This window comes from Hibiscus syriacus, unplaced genomic scaffold (assembly GCF_006381635.1).
Source record: "Hibiscus syriacus cultivar Baekdansim isolate YM2019G1 unplaced genomic scaffold, ASM638163v2 tig00110187_pilon, whole genome shotgun sequence".
NCBI classification, from domain to species: domain Eukaryota; kingdom Viridiplantae; phylum Streptophyta; class Magnoliopsida; order Malvales; family Malvaceae; genus Hibiscus; species Hibiscus syriacus.
The window spans coordinates 3,019,627-3,038,529 of NW_024062618.1; the positions used below are offsets into that span (position 1 = coordinate 3,019,627).

Here is an 18,903-nt window from a genome sequence, read left to right on the forward strand (position 1 = left end):
GAGTTCAATTTCCAAATATTGATCAATTCGAAATCAATTATACAAGCTAATTGACAGATTGTTGCCTTAAACGGTAAAAATGAATAGAAGGATAAGAATTTTGAATTAAAATAAAATTATACCAAAGAAAATACTTATATTGAAAGAAATAGAATAAAATGTATAGTATTTAGTAGTAGTATAGAAATATCAAAAGCTCTTTCATAATCATATGATACTATTTCTTTAATTAGTAGCCTCCTCCGAAAACTATCCAAAATAATCGCTCTTATTTATTTATCTTTTGAAAACAACGATTGATCTCAAGGAAGAGATTGAAGAATTCCGTCGATGTCTTCCGACAAGGTGCATGTCGAGCACTGTAAAGGCGTCAATGGCCTCGATAAGGTCATCTTAAGGGAGAGTCGCCATTGCTCTGCTGAGGTTTCCGCTTTCATTCTCTTTATCTCAACTCTCATTTGCCTTCTTTTATCCCATTTTTCTTTCCTTTTTAATTTTGGAACGAAATGATTCTTGTTATTTTTATTCGGAATCTCAAATTCTGTGTTGAAAACTTTAACTGCATTTTAAAAGTTTCCGTTTCTTGGAGGACTTTTACGCCATTTTTTCTGTTTATTTTGGATTTATCTGGATAATGCTATTGTCTTACTTGTCTGTAGTAATGAATGATGATTGAATCGTGTTATGGTTTTGCTTAATAAATCCTATGATGATTTGTTAAGTTTGCATTGAATTTAGATTAAGCAGAATTCATCATTTTGTCGTTGTCTTAGATATAGAGCCTGTCTTACTTTACTTGTCTGGATAGCAAGAGCATTGAAGCTAAAATATATGAATCAATTGGAGGAAATAGTATGTATAAGATGCTTTATACATCTTTTCTTTCCCTTGTTAGTGTATACCGGCTTCTGCATGTGCAGTTTTGTTAGTAAGATTTCTCTGTTCTATACCCTGATGAGAGAGCTTAAATGTCCAGAAGCTAGTTAATTTGCTTACAATGCTCTTACTGCATAAAAATAATGAAGTTAATGTTTCATTATAAAATTACTATATTTAGTTAAATGTACACTTGATGGTCAATGAAATACTTGCGCATTTTTCAAGCTTCTACAGTAGTATAGATTATATCCATTTTACTTCCATCAAATGATCGGAACATTTCACCTTTTTTTTTACAAACAATTGGTATTAGAACATGAATTGGTTGTCTGAATGCCTTCAGTTTTGTTGATTTCATTTTTTTTTTCTTATATTAAACATGCCTAAAAGTGGAATTAGAGTTCTTGAAGTCCGATTTCATGAACTTAGGAAGCCATGAATGCTGCTTAATGTAATGCCGTTAGGTTCTTTCTCTCCTCCTCCTCTTTTCTTTTTAACTTGAAAAACTTAATATAGACATAGGAAACAACAATATTTCTCGGTTTCATTCTACTTTCTTTTCCCTTAAGCAGGTATATTTGTATGGAGGTCAAGTCACTTCTTGGAAGAATGCTCTTGGGGAAGAGCTGCTTTTCCTTAGTAGTAAGGTATCTGTATTAGAATTATTCTTGTAAGAAGCTGTTCGGTTTAAGAATTTAAATGAATTTAAGCCATCTCTTCTCCTGCTATCAGTGATCTACTTTTCATCGTTAAAGATGGTCTCAGGATGCTGTTATCATTTTCTCCCACTTAGGCAATACTTATATACTAGTAATGGACTCATTGATCGTGCAGTCTGGTGAGGAAATAGTAGGAAGTTATAGTATTATCTTAGGTGTTTGATCAGAACTTATTGCTACTTTTAGGTGATGAAGTTAGTTCTCAGAAAGCACTTTTGAAATAAATGAGTTCTCATATGCTGTCAGGAGGGGAGCATTGAAATGATAGTCACTTTTACTTACCTTTTGATACCAATGAAACTTCAAAAATTACCTAAAGCACCTGAAATATATCTAAATGAAACAATCAATGTACATTAAGTTTACTTCAAGAAGAAAATTAGCATTTTTATGGGTCTACTTTCTTTTTAGAAATACTTTTGTGGGTCTACTTAGTTTTATGACTGACCTTCCATTTAATGTGTGCTTTCTGCAGGCTACTTTTAGGCCTCCTAGGACTATTCGTGGAGGTATACCAATCTGTTTCCCTCAAGTATGTGATTCAATACTTTTATCTGTTTGTCTTTGCAATTTTTATATATTTGTTTCCGAATTCAATTGTTTTCTGTAAACAGGTGGGAAATATTGGTTCTCTTGAGCGACATGGATTTGCAAGGAATCGAATTTGGAGTGTTGATCCTGATCCCCCACCATGTTCATCAAATATTTCTCAAAAGGCCTTTGTCGACTTAATCCTGAGGAGTTCTGAAGAAGATATGAAGATCTGGCCTCACAGGTGAGTTATTAAGAATTTGATTATTTATCACAGCTATCTAATTGAAATTGGCATTTCAATTTCAATGCTCTTCTTTGAAACAAAGTAGTGAAACTAGCATGATACAACTGTTAAAACGTTGTCTGAACCAGATTCTAGTGCTTCTTTTTCTCCTATAAATTTATATTTTTCCCTATAAAAAGAATTCTCAAATTTATTGTATTAGGATTGTGCTGTTTTGGAGCTAACATGGAACTATATATGAAATCAATTTTAAATGTACAGTATTATTGTGTTATATGAGGATTTATGTAATTTTTTGGCCAATAGATTTTTGGATTAACTGATAACATTTGCTGTCACCCATCTGTGTATGCATTGTGTACATTTAGGGTGCCTAGTTTTATCATTTGGATTAAGGAACATGCAATTATGTGCAGGTATGAGTGTCGGTTACAGGTAGCTTTGGGACCTACAGGTGATTTAATGTTGACATCTCGCATCAGAAACACAAACACTGATGGAAAACCATTTACATTTAGATTTGCCTATCAGACCTATCTTTTCGTCACCGATATCAGGTAACAAATTCTCTTTGTTTCACCTTTTAATAAGACATTCATATTAGAGATGGAATGAAAAAAGAAAAACCTTTTTTTAGTGGAAAAATAGAAACTCTTTTCTAAATGTTGCTATTGTTATGCATATTATAGAGCTAGAACATACTCATTATGTGTTTTATTATTCTTTTCATTTTACTTTTATTTAGTGAAGTACGAGTAGAAGGACTAGAGACATTGGATTATTTGGATAACTTGATGAACAGAGAGCGGTTCACAGAACAAGAGGATGCAATAACATTTGAATCAGAAGTTAGTGTCAAATTTTTTAGAAGCAGGCTTATATCTTCGCTTTCTTTTTGATTCTAATAGTTTTAGTTGTGTTCACTGTCTTGTTGATGAGAAAGGTGGATAAAGTATATCTCAGTACACCAACAAAAATTGCCATCCTTGACCATGATAGGAACCGAACATTCGAATTGCGGAAGGATGGACTTCCAGATGCTGGTGAGTTTATACTTTTCCATACACTCCCAGATTAATTTAGAACCCTATGGATAGGCTATGCTAATGTATCTGCCATTTCAGTATGCGTACGAATGTATGCTTGAAACTGACCATCATTTCCATTTGTAGCTCAACCTGAACTAAATATTATACTTGTTACAGAACATAGCCTACATTTGTTTTAGTTGTAAAACACAAGTTCACTGTTTGCTTATGGCTTTGAAGTAAATTATGCAACTTAATGATTCATTTAACACAATCAGATAAGCATGCAAATCATGGTTAGATGTGTGACTTAGAGTTCGGTTCCGATACTTTGCAGTCGTGTGGAATCCATGGGATAAGAAAGCTAAGGCAATGGCCGATTTCGGAGACGACGAGTACACAAAAATGCTTTGTGTAGAGGCTGCTTGTGTGGAGGAGCCTATAACCTTGAAACCAGGTGAAGAGTGGAAAGGAAGGCAGGAGATTTCAGCTGTTCCTTCCAGTTACTGTAGTGAACAACTTGACCCGTGAAGGCTACTCCTTAGTGATTGAATAATACATCACAGGCTTTTTCCTGGGGCATGTATTGTACAGTTTAAAGACGGCAATCCGGTTTTCGCAACCGATTAGGCCTCCTCCAACTGGCTCCAAATCCAAATTAGCCAAGCATTTAAGTGCAGATTGTCTTGTTTACTAGCACGTTATTTATTATATTTTCAATTTAGGGTTTTTAGATACTAGTAAATATTCCTTTATTGCATCTGGAAGTCCATTTTCTTCGTTTTGATTGTCGAAGCTATTCATATAAATATCGTGCTTCCATCTGTGCGATTATAGAAGAACTTGGCATTTCTACGGATTCTCTGAAAAGTATGTTCAATAATTCCAGATAACAGAAATTGTATATCCTTTTCATATATACTTGGAGGGTCAAATTGTGAATTAAGCCAATAATAATCTTATCATTTTTAATTAAATTATTCTTTTTTCCCTTTCCGTATTATTTCCCGAGTTATCTATGAAAATTAGTTTTATAATTTTTAATTAAAAATAATAATTTCTTTATTATTTAAATTTGGCTCATATATAAAATAAACTCCTCTAATTGTATCAAAAAAATAAAATATATCTCTGATTTAAATCATGGATCAAATGAGTCTTTATTTTAAAAATTATAATCAAATAATTCTTGAAATTACCTTAAACTTTGACAACATAATTTCATAATTTTTTAAATATTGACTCATTTAATCGATACTTTTTTTTAAAAGAAATTATTTTATTCATGGTTAAAATCAAAGGTTGACAATTTTAGGGTACAATTAGAAGGGACTGTTTGCTATAAAATCCTTTAAATTTAATTTACTTTTATAAAGATTCTCCATTGAGCATTGTTTTAAAGAGTACTACTTTCACACGCTTTAGTAAAATACCGACATTGCTCCTCTGTTTCAAGAGCTTTTTCTTATATAGCTTCGGTAATGCGCACACACTTGACCTCTTGGTTTTTTCTTTGGTGTAGACATTTAATTTAGGTCGGTCTCTTAATTTAAATATTGGGTCAGTTAATATAATTAGACTCTGTTCTTGTATTGACAGACTCTTCCATTGTTTGTGACATATCAGACCCACCAAACTTCAAATAAAAACACTTCAAAATTATTAAAAAGAAACACACACAACCAAAATCCACAAAATGAATTGCTAGCATCATTATTCAATTTTCAGTCTTAAGTTGAACAACTAGTGATTTAAAACCTCAATACATTCATTCTTCACCTCCACAAACTAGATCGCATTCCCTTGATACACTAAAACCATATTAAAAATATATAGTATAGGGTAAAGTATACAAATGTCCCTTATTACAGGTTACTTTGTTGATTATCCAACTATTAAAAGTTACAAAATGATCCCGACTATAGAGAGTTGATTTGTTGAGTCATTCGATTATTAAAAGTTACAAAATAGTCATTTGACTATTTATATATTTCAAACTCGTCTTTTTTCGTTAAAAAATTGACAATAGTATGTGTTGAACGTTAACCAGTTGATTAGGATATGATAAATCATATTTTAATGATATCTACTGACACCATCATTGATTTCAAGTACTGACTCGACGGCATAATGTTTCGGACACTAGCTCGATGACATAATGTAAACATAGAATCGTTCCCAAAATACAACTTAAATGATTCTAGGATTATATTTTATCATATCTCAGTCAACATATTAACGTCTAGCTCAAAAGGCAGCCAATTTTGTAATGGAAAAAGATGATTTTGGAACAGATGAATAGTCAGGTGACCATTATGTAACTTTTAATAGTCAGAGACTCAACAAAACAACGCCCTATTGTCAAAAGGATATTTTGTAACTTTTAATAATCGAATAACTTAACAAATCAACTTCCTATAGTCGGGGACTATTTGTGTATTTTACCCTATAATATAATTGTGTTGTGATTCTTGTCTCTTACTTCCTCTAATCCTCTGGCAGCCACCGTGAGTGGAAGTCCACTCTTTCCCGCAACCATAGCAAAATTGGAAGTTACACCTGCAAGGCTGCAACCACAATCATACGACGTTTCTCTCATCAATGAACTCAAAGAAGAAAACAATAACTAGGGCATGCAGAAAGGTATACCCTTGTATTACTAGTCCTAATAATAATATCAACTGACCTGCAAGTCATATGTGAGCAGCCTTCTGTTCTTTCGACGAAGTAGTATTTGCACTCGGGGCACCTACCCCATTTATTTTCCCTGTCAAGTTCCCTCACAATCATATCTTCTCTTCCTCTTTCATACTCATTAAGCTCTCATTAGCTTTCTTTGCTGGTAATTAGTTTACAAGTAGTAGCATAGAATGTATGGTTAAAATAGAACAAATTCAGCTTATTCCAGAAGACATGAACATTAGAAAAAACACCTTGGAAGAAAGAATCCCACATGGGTAAGCAAGAGCAGTTATTAGTTATTTATAATTGTTGCTACCCATAAAATAAATTGCTGAGCTTTGTAACGGAAGTTTGTGACCCGAGAGGGGGCATTAAGATGATGGTACATGGGTCTGGTTCCTTGAGTCGGATTTCATGTGGCTTTACAATGGCCTGCCCGATCCAAGCCAGGAGTTAAGCAATGGTATCTCAGTGAAAACTGAGTGTGTCGTGGCTCTTAGAGTGAAGGGTACTGCGTGAGACTGGTTTCACAGAGCAGCGAAGACCTTCCTCTCTTGGCAGTGGAAGGATTACAGGCTTCATCCACTAAGATCCAACAACTTGTCTCACTGAGCCGACTTAACTGAACCGTCATCTTTTTTAAACAACTTATTTCTGCTATTTACTTGTTTCCAATTTGGGGGAAAAGTTTTGTTCCTTGCTTCACTGTGTTTTGTTTGCTTAACTGTTAGATGAGAGGGTGCCTATTTTTGAAAATATGTGAACTTCCTTGAAGAACCAAGTGAATGTTGTTTGATTTTCATTACTCTATAATTGAATGTCAGAGTATGAGCAATGGAGTTCTCTGTTGTTTATTCCTCATTTCATCTGTATGCCCACTTTATCGTTGGCCCCATGTGATTTAATGTCCAAGACATGTCCAGTATTCTATTCAACCACCTTTTGCATATCTTTTCTTTTTTTTCAAAATTTTTAGTCAATATGCTACTCCATACCCCTAAGGTTCATTCCCTTCCCACTTGTTTACTTTGCTAAATGCTTCTGCACTTGTTACACACTTGTTAAAAGCTACCACAAATCTGGCACATAGAATGTGTCGCGTGTTAGATTTTGAGGAATTGCAATTTTTTTCAGGCCTAAAAGGTAGTTGATCCTCTTTCAGGGACCCAGCAGTGTTGAAAAAACTATGAAAATCGATGAGCATATAGGATGTGCTATGAGTGAGTTGATGAGCATATAGGATGTCCAGCACTTGTTGAACATGCATGCACGAGTTGAGACTCAGGTACAATGCTTATTACTGTTGTTACACTTTGATATGAATTCATATGTAATTTCTGTGATGGTATATGTTACATTCACACAGAACCACAGATTCTCATATGGTGAGCCAATGACAGTTGAGTCCACAACACAAGCTCTTTGTGAGGTGGTTCTTCTATTTGGTGAAGGAGATGAAGAATCAATGGTTCACCTGCATATCTTTTCTCCTGTATAGTTGTAGCTATTGATCCAAGGCTGCATTGTAGCGTATTGGTCTGCTTTCACCAAGTCTAACTTGAGTTAAATTCATTCTCAATTACTTCCAACTTGTGTTTTGCAGATACTATACTGATCCCTCTGGCACATTTTGGCAATGCAATGCAAAAGCTATTGGCTCTGGCTCTGAAGTTGCAGATAGCTCTTTGCAAGAGCAGTTCAACAAGGTATCTCGACTTCTGTTATGTATCTTCCTTTTATTTGTCAGCAATAACTAAATAACCAAGATTAACATGCCATGTCAAAATAATAAATTCCATTGTTTTGACTCCCTCGTATATGCACGTGGGTTTTTTATGCTCACACTTTTAAACCAAAAAAGAACGAAAAACTAAGTTTTGAATTGGTTTCACAGGAATATTTCACTAAAACTAGCATCTCCAAGCTTATTGTTTAGGGTTTTTTTTCGGGAATCTCATGGAAGAAATAAATGAAGTCTTAGGAAACCTGTTTTCCATATTGACATCAATGGTAAAACCCATTTTAATCAACATAAGACTTTTCATCTCATAGCAGTCAATTTTTTCAAACTTTAATGTCAATTTTACTAAAATTTTTCTACAAACATCCAAAAATAAAAGCAAAATTGAGCAATCCTTGTCAACAACATCAAAAGATAAATTCAGATCACCTTATAATGAACGGGGCTTGAGGGGAGCATTGAAAGACAGTTTTCTTAAGAAACCCAATAAGTAGTCAATTTAAAATTTAAATTCAAATAAAGTATGATTGTATATCAGTTGCAGACCTTTTAAAATGTTTGGACTGTGACAAGATAGATAAATATTGGAACATCACATAAATAAATAAATTGCTAAAATCTATATAGACATAAGAAAGAATAGAAGTAGAGTGCTCTCCTTCACAAGGCATTAAACAGGTCCAATTACTCTGTTATATAGTTTGTTTAAAACAAAGCAAAAATGCTCTCAACTAAGTCATTTGTAGTATAGTGGTAAGTATTTCCGCCTGTCAAGTGGGTGACCTGGTTTGATCCCCGGCAACGGTTGAAAGCTTTTTTTTTCCCTCCTTTTTATTTTTTTAAAGCAGAAAGCTGAAAACCTTAAATTATTGACTTTGCCCAGACTCAAACCGGAGACCTTCAGTGTATTAGACTAATATGATAACCAAGTACACCACGAAACCTGTTGATCTATTCTTTATATGCATGTTTCAACGATATGGTGCATTATCCATCATTGACTTGGATCCAATTGCATTATCCTTCGTCGTGGTTTCGGTTTGACAAAGAACTTGTAATCAGTGTTATTCTACCAATTGAAGGACTTAGAGCACAAAGAACTTGTTCTAATCGCTTCTATTTGAGATAATTTGTGGTTAATTTGCAGTCCTTGATGGATCTTCTCTCAATTTTTGGCCATAAGCTACCTTAGAGATCATCAATGGCGGCAAGGGAAAGTGAAAGCAAGCTTCAAGATAGCTCAAAACCGTGAGGTTCACCCCACTTTTGCTCCTTAATTTTAATTAAGGAAAATTAGCATAGTTTTGTATTAATGAAACCTGGGTCCATGACTCATCGTTTAAATTGAAATGGATTAATTTGTCATGCAAACATTACAAGTTAGTCTCTCTAAAAAATAGTCCACAACCTCAATCTTATCGAAAGTCAAGATATTAAACCAGTTTTATAAACTCTAGACAAAGAGCATGGCTTGGATTGACATTGAGGGTGAAACATCGGTGGTGAATGGGTTGGAAATGGTTGTGAATAGACAGTAGATGACATGAAAGCCTCCTGAAACTGCAACTCTTGAGCATTCTTGTGGTTGAATGGAGGAAAGATTTCATCCTCATCATGATCAAAGAGTGCTAACAAGTATAACTCATCAATATCAGAAGTGGGTATGGTTTGTACTCATGATTCTTCTAATATGATTTAAATAGCTGTCCGCTATCACAAGCCGAAACCGTTATTGCATGACCGCGATACCTACAATCATCACAATAGTGTTCACTATGTCCACAATCGCGATAAACATAACCGAAAACACGACCGCAATTGAAATCCTTGATATCAATGTTAAAATATCCTATGATTCGATTCCTGAACACACCAACGATCCAAAAACAATGATAACAGCGGAAGAAAATGCAGCACTAGAACTATCGGTGATTAATATCATGTTATAATTTTCACATGTTTGTGAAGAATGAGAATTGATGATGGGCAGAGAAAGAGAGGCAGTACTCTCCGAAATTTTATTAATCATAGACTCGTAATATCTCAATAGAGACCGAGTGACTTGTATACAAATGACTGATGATTATTGGTTTAGAGACTAACAGCTAACAAACACCTTAATCGTCTCCAACCAACTCTCAACAGCCTCAACCGACGGTGCAGTACAAAGCAACAGATTCTTAACGATCTAACTGCACTCATCAGCCAACAATAATACTCTACTTACACAACTTACCTGTACTTATAACTGATCATTCTCAAGAGGTAGCATTCCTTAATACAAAGTTATTTAACCTTAACAGCAGCAGGCAAACAATTTAGGATATAATTAATAATACCAACTCCATCCAGATCATGCTTAATCCCAACTTGGTGAAAAAGCAAGGGTGTGGCCATAAACTTCTCCTGTTTCCCTTAAAACCCAATGGGATTACCCCAATCAGGTCAAAAACTCAAAAGGAAACTGGGCAGAATTGTGTTGGTATTCCACACCGTAAGCCCTATAGAACCAAACAGGGATTAGCATGATCGGTGAAAAGAGCGTTGGTATTGTTCTCTAGTCATCACCCTGAATGTAGGAGCAAAGAAGCATAGTGGCACAGCGGCGCAAGATGTAGAGCCGAGCACGTTGCTTCTTAACCATGGAAGCACACTTGGTGGAGAAACCGTGCCCCTTTCTTTTTGCGGAGCCCTTGGCTGCTCCACTCTTGTATTGCTGGAACTCAAACTCAACCATGGCTAAGAGAAAAGACTCGTTAGAGAAAAAAGAAAGAAAGAAAAAAAAAAAAAAAACTCGATGGTTTGAGGCTGTGAGGGGTAAGAGCTAATGTATTTATACACTCGGTCTCGAAGTCCTAGAAAGGCTAACTGGAATATGAAGGAAGCAAAGTGAACATGGTCAGATTCAGAAGCTGATAAGGGATCTGCATTTGCATGGGAGCTGTTACTCTTTCTTGCATTCACATAAGAAGAAGCATGCAAAGTTTGCTCTTTCTGTATCTGCATGGAGAAACAAAGAATAGCAAGCAATAGAGTTGACCCTTAATTAATGGCAAATTACTAAAATTAGCCTCCAACTTTTACAAATATAATCATTTTAGTCCCTATTTTCCTTGGCACTTTCAACATTTCGATTTTTAGTTAAAATAACTCATGTTAAATGAAAACAATCAATCATGTCGATGAACATGTCTTAAATTGATGATGTGACACATATCACATCACAATAGGTTAATAAAGATTCTGAATATATATTACATTGTAATCACCCAGACTATTAAAAAAAAATGCCACGTTATCGATACGCATTATCCGCTAGTCAACTAACGGTTTTCATCCAATATGAACCATTTTGATCAAAAATTAAAACGTTGAAAACTAAAATGCTTTAGAAATAGGGACCAATTTAATAATTTTATAAACGTTAGGGTTAATTTTGATATTATATCTTAATTAATTAAATGCCTTGCTTTAGAAGTAGTTCTTTGTATAGTTGATCGTCTACATGCTGTGTATGTATACGATTGAGTGGATTTAAAGGTGTCTTTTTCTAATTGTTGTACAACGTAGCATTAGTATTCAGTAAGCATATCTGGTTAGAGATTCGTGAGATTTCTTATCGCAATCTTTATGGATAGTATATGGTTTTGAATGTTTTGCAATAACTTGCAAAGGCATCAAAGTAAGACGCAATATACAGAAGAATGTAGACATTTAAAAATAATTCAATTCATTTTGAAGCGCGTGGAGCTCCTCGCTTTGAGACTCGAGAAGAAGCTAATTGCATAACGTTCTTCTAAAATATAATGTTATTTTTATTTTAGTTAATTAATTAATGTCTATTTCTTCCCGTAACAACTTAAGGATGGACACCCGGATTAACCAAGTTTTGAATCGGTCAGATTTTATAAAATTATATTTTTTTAAAGATAAATTTAGGTAGAGTAATATTCGAGATTTGGACAAAAAATAGTTAATCTGTTCTGATTCAAAAAATAATATAACTATTTATTATATTAAGAATAAATATAATAATACATGTATATTATATCTCTACTTTATCGAATGAGAATAATAATTTATATATTGGGCTAAATGGTGTAGTTGGGCTCAACTAAAAAATATGGAAATAAAACTAGCCTTAATATAAAATTAAGTGTTCAAATTATACCATTTTTTCTAGTTAAGTGTCTAAACTATTTTCGGTCAATATACGTGTCTAACGTTATAAACATTATCATTTTAAGTTTTCCGACCATAACGACATTAAAAAATTTCGTAAGGCGACACATGTCACCTTGTGGTAATTAAAAAATATTATATTTTAAAAACCCTTTTTTCCCCGAAAATTACAAAACAATACTCAAATCCATGTTTGTATGTCTACATACACATTATGCTCATCGCTTGTATACAACTATTACATCAAAATAGGGTCTAAACACATTGCTAACCAAATAAGAGACACAGACTCGAGACCGATCAATGTGACCTGAATCGAATCTATGAATATCTAAATTCTATAAAACCAATAGAATAAACTTCAATAAGTTCAATGAAGTAGTCGATAACACAATATATAATCAAATACATATATATATAAATTTATATTCTTGGACCTTAACACATGATTAAACGACAGGTGAAGGCCCATAAATTTGGGTTCATCCAATAATTAGTTTAAATAAATTACTTTTTTGATATCTTATTTATTCTCGTGTTTTTTTATGAACATACTATTTTTTAAGTATATTTTATTTTTATTTTAATCACTTCCCGTAAATTTTAATGAAAATGATGATGTGATTTAATATAATAATAATTTTAGTGTTCAAAATCTGTAAATTCTATTAATTTAATATTAACTTGAAATAATTCTATAAATCTTTAATATTTAAATATTGATAATTTTACACATGTCAGCATATTTCAACAACGACTCATCCTCTACCCTCGTTGGCAAAATCACCATTGTGTCATCTGCCTCACTATCAGGGACGAAGCCATGCCTTTATTTTTTAATTAAAAATATATACGAGTAAATTCTAAATTAGAGTTTATAATTTTAGTTTATTTTGATTTTTCCTTTTATTTTTATGGTTAATTATACTTTTTTCCGTTGATTTGGAATCCTAACTCCGTTAATGTTCACTGTTTATAGAGAGGGATGACATAGACAGATCTTGCTTTACATCTGTAGTTCTATATCCATATCTGGTTGTGACATAGAAAGATCTATCTTAGAATCCTAAACTAAACGAATTCATCACTCATCTTATGAATCGAATTATTCGTCAAACCAAAGAATCTATCTTCCATCCATGATTCTGACTCTAGTTCTATATTTACATCTGGTTGTGACCTAGACATATCGTTGCTTGTTTAGTGGCAAAGTTATTTTTTCTAGAATCAGGGTAAGGATGGTTATGTTTGCAAGAGTAAGTGATAATAACAGTGTAGGGTTTACTCAACTTGTTTCCTCGCTAAGCATCCCTTTGAGCTACTATACAGACAATAACCTTCGTTGATCGAAACCATAACGATAAAAAAATAAAAACTTCAATGGAAAAGTTTGATCATAGTTTGGAATGTTCAAAAGTTTGGAGGACCAATTTAAAATGTGGGGAAAAGTTTGGGGATGAATTTGGAACTTTCAAAATTTTTTGGATCAATTTAGAATGAGTCATGGATTAGGGATGAAATTGAAATGTTAACATATTTAGAGACTAATTTAGAATAAAGGTCATAGTTTGGGGATATATAATGCAATTAAATCTAAAATAAATAATACAATTAAATCGAAAATAAATAATACAATTAAATCTAAAATAAATAATACAACCGAAAGAAAAAGGAAATGAAAGGGAGGTAGGGTGCAAATAAACCAATTTTGGCTTCTGACATGACCAGTCACACAATCCAAAATGTCATAATCATTCTACTCATCCCCAATTGTAATCATTTAAGAATCTATACCCAGATTTCTTTTACTTTTTAATAAATATACCAAAATTGACGAACAAAACTGAAACACCGCGAAAATTATGAACTTATAAATACTTTGTCAACAACAAAAAGATAGACCCAAAAAAAAAATTAATGGCAATGTAAAAATAATAGCATTCCGTGGTTTTGGATTCTTTTGGTAAGTCGTGTCTGCCAGCTTTTACTTGGTTGAGTGGCTAAAAGGTATAAATTTTGTAGAATTAAGAGAGAAAAAAGAAATAGTATAAACCCAAAATCAGTTCTGGTTTGTGGGAAGTAACCAGTTTGGAGAGAGATGATGAAGAATCGGAGAAAAGGTTTCGTTTTGGTGTTGTTCACACTCTGCATTTTGGGGTTTAAGCCCCGACGCGCAAATGCTGCAACAGATCAAGGAGATGGTTGGTGTTACTTTGCTTCTTTTTTTCGCCTTATTTGTGATCTTTGGTGTTGCTTTCTGGTTGGGTTTCATTTGTTGTCGACTTTGAGCTGCTTGTGGCTTGAAATGATCTTCCTTGATTACATTGCCTTTTTCTTAAAAATACTTTCAGTGTTGTTTATTGTTTATAAAGTATTCACCTTTGCTTTTCAAAGGTGGGTTTTTGTAGATTATGGACATAAGATTTTATGCTAAGGGTAAATTTATAAAATTTTAGGAAGTAAAATAAATTATCAATAGAAATATAAAAAGAATATTTAAAATACACTAGAATTTGAAATTTTTAAGAGACTATTGATATGTATTCATGGACAAATTCATAACTTTCTGGCACTTCTGTGTTTTGCTGCTGACTGGAAAAAGGTTAAATCTTTCCCCACAATACCATTTATTTTCTCTGGCTGCAATTCTTAAGCCTTTTCTCTGTTCTGGAAAGAAATATATGTTCCCTTGAAACTGAGATCTAGTATAAGATTTCCCGGTGGGGTAACTGTATTTTTGGCTAAATTTCTGACCTTAATAACTAGGTCACTAATGACTTGAAGGAGTGGTAAACATCTTCTATAATAGGAAGATAAATTTGTTAAACATACTTTGTGTGCATGGAAGAACACCAGTACTTCGAGTGATTTCAATGAACCGGTTTCGATGAATGTTTAGAATAGAGAAGTGGATGAATTTAAAACTTGTGATTAAAACATTTCTCCTTGGCTTACTCATCTTGCTTGTGGGATGTTGGATGTGCATCTTCTGCCTTAGGGGTAATGTTCAACAGTTTAAATTCACCTCCACAGCTAACCGGTTGGACTGCAAACAATGGCGATCATTGTGGGCAGTCGTGGAAAGGTGTTACTTGCTTGGACCAATGTGTCACCGAAATGTACTTTCTTTGTTTCGATTTTCCTTCTATATGTCTTGTCCTCAATCAGCTGATGCTAACTATAGTACATTCTTGTATTTGGCCTTTTTCTTCAGTAAACTGTCGAGTCTCGGACTTTCCGGATCAATGGGTTACAGCCTTCAAAGTTTGACATCATTAAAGAAACTGTAGGAAATCTAGTCTCCAAGAGTGGATTGATTTTCTTTCCTTACATTTATCTGGTTATCTTTATGCTGATATTTGAACAAATCTGCAGGGACTTGAGCAATAACAATCTTGCAGGCAATATACCGTATAACATTCCTCTGAACTTGCAGCGATTGTATGTTACTAAACGTGCATTTGTTTCCTTTCCTATGTCTACAGTTTCTTTTCTTTAAGGATTTTGTATAACACAATGTTAATTTGTCTGCAGAAATCATGCATTTAATCGTTTTACTGGAAGTATCCCTTATTCCATCAATCAGATGCATTATCTTCAATACCTGTAAGTAATGTTTCAAATTTTCACACGAGGTCTGTAGACATTTTGACTCCTGCACTCTTTTTTCTTTTCCATTTCTGGTAACACAGAAATCTTGGACATAACCAGTTGCAGAACGAATTGAGTGACATGTTTGGACCACTTTCTTCCCTCTCCACATTGTAAGACGTTCTTACCACCACCATTGAGATTATGTTGTTTTCAATAAATGCCTGTTATGTTTATTCATTGCTTCAGGGATCTTTCTTTCAATTCTCTAACTGGTGATCTCCCCGCAAGTTTTAAGAATCTTACCAGTATGAACTCTATGTAAGTATTAATAGGAAATATGTTGTGGAACAAATGTATATGGTGGATCTCCATAAATATATTGTTTTCCCTTGTGCAGGTACTTGCAGAGCAACCAGTTTACGGGCACTATCAATGTCCTTTCCAATCTTCCCCTTGACACTCTCTGTATCCTGTATATTGTGCTTCGTCTCCATATGGTAAATGTCCCTGAAATATTGACCTTTGTGATAGTTGTTTCTATGTCTCACAGGTATATCTCCAATAACCATTTTTCCGGCTGGATACCGGATCAATTGAAAAGCATCGATTTGTAGGGGTAATATCCAGGAGGTCATCCTCAGATATTGAAAGGCTTGATGATCAACCCTTTGCTCCTCTTCCTTCTAATGAAGTGCAAGGTAACACGCACAATAGATCTGCAACTCTGCACGGTGGCCGTTGAATGTCACCATAATTCTATCTTTACGGTTTGCTCTCTTGATCAAACAATTCCCCCCCCCCCTCATGCTTAACATTGTATTGCAGCAATGAGCTACATACAGCCTTCCTCTTCAGTTGAGACCGAAATCTTTGATACAGCTGCTTCAGTAAACCTTCGTCCCCCACCCGTTGACCATCACAAATCATTAGATGAAGAAGATTTTTCTAAAAAGCCCATTGTTGTTAAGAAAGCTGTTCCAGTGCCTAAAAATGTTGCATCATATTCAATAGCAGACCTCCAGATGGCTACAGGCAGTTTCGGCATTGAAAATCTTCTTGGTGAAGGATCTTTTGGCCGTGTTTATCGAGCTCAATTTGATGACGGCAAGGTATGAATCTCCATATTTTTTCTCTAATAGTTTGTCATTTACTTGCCTCAAGTATTTTTAAGAATTTTCTACTCAGTACTCACCTGGCTGGTACCTTGTGTTCATATTGCCATAGGTTCTTGCTGTGAAGAAAATAGATTCATCAGCTTTTCCCGGTGAAATGACCGACAATTTTATAGAGATGGTTTTGAACATCTCCAAGTTGCATCACACAAATGTCACAGAGCTGGTTGGCTATTGTTCAGAGCATGGACAGCACCTACTTGTCTATGAGTTTCACAAAAATGGCTCACTTCATGACTTTATGCATCTATCAAATGAGTACAGCAAGCCTTTGATTTGGAACTCCCGTGTCAAAATCGCTCTGGGGACTGCACGCACATTAGAGTAAGTCGATAATTTGATTATGGGCAGCAATAGCTATTATTCCGTCTCATTTTTATATGATCGCTGCAAACGGAAGGATCTGCAGTTCATCTCATTTCTATCCTTTCCCCCCTTATAAACAGCTAAAGTTGACTCCCCCTAAGTCCATAAATTCATAATGGGCAACAATGGCTGCATGTATTTTTTCCAGGTACTTGCATGAAGGTTGCTCGCCGTCTGTTGTTCATAAAAACATCAAGTCGACAAACATCTTACTTGATGTTGAGCTCAATCTTCACCTCTCAGACTAAAGCTTTGCAACCATGTTACTATGTCTGGATACAGTGCACCCGAAGTGAAAATGTCTGGTCTGTACTCTCTTAAGAGTGACGTTTACAGTTTCGGAGTGGTTATGTTGGAACTTCTCACCGGACGGAAACCATTTGATAGGTAAGGAATCATCCATGAAGCATTTGGTACTCCGTCGTTGGATGTGCTAGCATCTCACTTAGTTCACCACATTTCTAATTAGTATGCAAGTGTTTTAACAGCACAAGGCCAAGACTGGAGCAATCTTTGGTTCGATGGGAAACACCTCAGCTGCATGATATCGATGCTCTATCGAAGATGGTTGACCCTGCACTTAAAGAGCTTTACCAGGTTAAATCTCTCTCTCGTTTTGCAGATGTGATCGCCCTTTGTGTCCAGGTAATGTCATCCTTTTTCTTGTTTCATCTACATTACATATTCGATGAATTGGATAAGCCCCAGCATTTGTGTGGATGAATGAACTTACTCTTAGGATCCGGATTCTAAACCATATGGAAAGAGAAAATAACTCATAGAATGCTTCATTGCTGTAGCATTTAACAGATCTTTTGTAATTGTTTCTCTGGAACAGCCGGAGCTAGGGATGGCAGTATGACCCGAACCCGACGGGGAAACCCGAAACCCGGTCAAGTTCGGGTCGGGTCGGGTTCGGGGATTTTTTCCGAGGATTTTTTCGGGTCGGGTTCAGGTTCGGGGCAAGGTATCCCCGACCCGCCACGATTATATATATATATATATATATATAATATTTTATATTTTTTATATTATAATTATATATAAAATATTTTCGGGTTCGGGGACGGGGACGGGGCAAAAAAAATCCCCGACGGGGCGCCCCGATAAAAAACCCGTCGGAGATCGGGTCGGGGATTCATTTCGGGTTCGGGGACGGGGCGAGCAAAACCCGCCCGAACCCGACCCGTTGCCATTCCTAGCCGGAGCCCGAGTTTTGACCTCCAATGTCAGAAGTGGTTCAAGCATTGGTTCCACCGACTAGTGCAACGAGCTAACATGAGTAAGAGAACAATAGGGTCAGATCAAGGTGCATCTCGTAGAACAGATAAAGCAGTCTATGATGAAACGCATGACTACACGTCTTCAATGGATATGAAGTACGCTGTTGACTGTTTTAGTGATGAGGACTCGAGATCATAACATGTAGAATGTTACTGTTTTATGGTAGCTAATAAAATATACCTCCCCCAACTTTAGCTTCGGTTTCAAATCAGCCCAACACTTTGTAATATGTTGCAATGTAGTCCACCCCGTAAGTTTAAATTCTTTCACCGTTGTGTACATGTTACTTTAATGTTCCCTTTACAATCATAACCGGAAACTGCAGATATCACTTAAAAAGAAAAATACCACAAATATTTCCTTTTCAGAGATATAATTGCATTCATTGGACAACATTATGTGACCACAAAGAGTATATAACAACAACAATGCCAACCGAATTAATACTCGAAACTACGTAATTATGCACACTATTTCT

At 34.9% G+C, this 18,903-nt stretch overlaps 2 pseudogenes; both read left to right on the forward strand.

Moving 5' to 3' along the window:
• The first annotated feature begins 212 nt into the window (after nt 1–212).
• Nucleotides 213–3,956, forward strand: LOC120217420 (annotated as a pseudogene).
• Nucleotides 3,957–15,245: 11,289 nt separating this feature from the next.
• Nucleotides 15,246–18,705, forward strand: LOC120217769 (annotated as a pseudogene).
• Nucleotides 18,706–18,903: the final 198 nt, after the last annotated feature.